This window comes from Varanus komodoensis, unplaced genomic scaffold, assembly GCF_004798865.1.
Source record: "Varanus komodoensis strain SLA01 unplaced genomic scaffold, ASM479886v1 scaffold10, whole genome shotgun sequence".
NCBI classification, from domain to species: domain Eukaryota; kingdom Metazoa; phylum Chordata; class Lepidosauria; order Squamata; family Varanidae; genus Varanus; species Varanus komodoensis.
The window spans coordinates 22988763-22991181 of NW_025335269.1; positions in this window are offsets into that span (position 1 = coordinate 22988763).

Genomic DNA, 2419 nt, shown 5'->3' on the forward strand with positions numbered 1-2419 from the left:
ATTTGAAGGAGAAATGGCGAGATATGAATATAGCAGCTGAATAGAACATATTGCTGCTTAAAGTGTATGAAACAGGTTAGCCTGATGAGGTTCCTGTACCTTTAAGAGTTGCATCTGATAACTCTTCAAAGCACAGGAACCGCATCCTCTTTTGCACCTGGCTGTAGCATAAAGAGGCCCTAATATAACAGAATGGTTCTGGAGTTGAACTGCATCACTTATGGACAGCAAACTGAATGGGAAGGTACACAGGTCACTGTTTTCTTTGGTGAGATGTACTGTTTTTCTATTGAAACTGTACTTATCATGTTTTATATTTATGTCTATAAATATATATTAGCATATGCAAATTTTATGGAAATATATGTCCTCCTTTACCTTCTTCTTGTGTTTATAAGCAAGCAACTTAGCAAGTTAACAACAAATCTAAAAATATGAGGAGGTGCAGCTACAAATTCTAACTTGGCTCTTCTCCTTCAGAAACTTTAATATATAAGGATAGAAAAGAATCCTGCCAAAAATTTAGGCACAAGGAAAGAATCCGACAGCTTCAAAGCAAACAGTATTGTCAAACTGATCTCCACAATAATGTTGCCTCCTTTGACAGGCATTGTACATTGTGTTTTATTTTCTAACTAGTGGAATATCATATTCCAGTATGTATATTCCTCCCACCCTGGCTTTGAAGTATGTGTTGAGGGTCTTTTGCTGTATACAGTGCACCCTTCAGAGGAAAGTGTCCTATTTCATTTCTCCTCTTTTCACAAGGCAACCACCACATTAAAGAAACCAGACATTCAAGAACAAGAGTACGTCATAAACTTCATTAATGCTTCACAAACTGGGGGTTCAAATTGGTTTGGCGTGTTCATGGTCAGCTGATCTTCACACTGCATGATCAATGCACTCACTTGCAACAGTTTTCAGCAGACACGGTGTGCAAAGATGAAAGGCCTTTTGTTTCCCTCCGTTAATGCAGGTCATAATGTGCCTCGTACCAGTTTCCTTCAGCAATCAGCTTGACTGTGTGGATTGCTTACGTGTGTCTTATAAACTGTACCACAGCCAGGAATTACACAATCGTAGAATTTATCTTTACCACTTGCAGAATATCTGGGCCTTACATTGCACTGCTCAATACAGCATATTACTTTCATGTTATGTCAATTACAGAGTTTGTATGTTTGTTGCCAGGTTCAGTCCAAAGTGCTGGTTGCTATCTTTAAAGTCCAGCATTTTCTGAGACCAAGATAACTTATGGGCCACCTCTTGCCACAGGGTTTTCTCTGGTTGTTGCACCAACTTCAGAAGATCTGCTTTCTGTGCCTCCACCAGGTAACATTTGGTTATATCAGTACCACAGTGGTGGCAGCTGAGTCATGGAATGCCCACTTGGTTTCTTCATGGTGCTGCTTTTGTTGGATGGTGAAGATATAGGCTTCTAAGATAAATTTTGTGGCTTTCTGAGTAGTTCTACTGCTTCTTGTACTGTTTGATTCAGCACTGACATTTTGAGTTCTTAAGCAATTTTATTATGCTTGATGTTGGAATTTGTTTTGATCTGGAAAAGCTTTGTTGGCTTCTTTAGAAAGGTGGGATACCCCTTTGTACTCAATACCCATGAACTGTTTTGCCAGATCATACAAAAGATCTGCTTGATCTGTTTCTGGCAGGAACAAGTAAGGAGCTTCCAGGAAATACAGAAGCTGGGCTGGAAGGTAACAAAAAGTAGCTATAGAACACCACAAGACTCCAGAAGCCATTTTGTTGTTAATGGTTTTTTAAAATATCTTTTGAGGCAAGAGGGTCCCCATGTGATCTGTGGGTTGCACATTCCCCGTCCCTGCCTCACCGAGTTGTTTGTCCTGCTTAGCCTTTTCTGGGGATTTCATCACTTCAGGATCCAGATTCAATTTTTGTGTCTTGCTACACTTCCCAGAATGTGACAAAATAGTTGCATTACCTTAGAAGGTAGGCATGCTTCCAAGAAGTCTTAATGTTCGTCTATCTGTCTTAATATCTGTTCGTCAGATAGTTAAATTGAGACGGTTTAACCATCATCTTACCAAATAAACTCACAAAAGCAAAGGATGGGGATAGGATGGGTGATGTCACAAACCCCAGCCAGTTGTTGACATTGATTGTCACCTTTTCTCAGGCTGAATATGAACCATACCGCAGACTTGCAGGACGGGTTCCTGTGAGTTCTGTCTGAGACAGAAAAAGAAAGGTTTGTACTAGATATGGCAAAGTCTCTACCTCCAGTCCCACGTCTGTTACAAATTTACATCTTCACTTTCCACTCTGTTTTGTCCTGGGCTCAAAGACATTTGCAGGATCAACATGCACTTTATTGACAAAGGACTTCTCTCCTTCACAGAAGTTTGCATGGCCTTTTTGCAATGCCATCCTCCTCCCA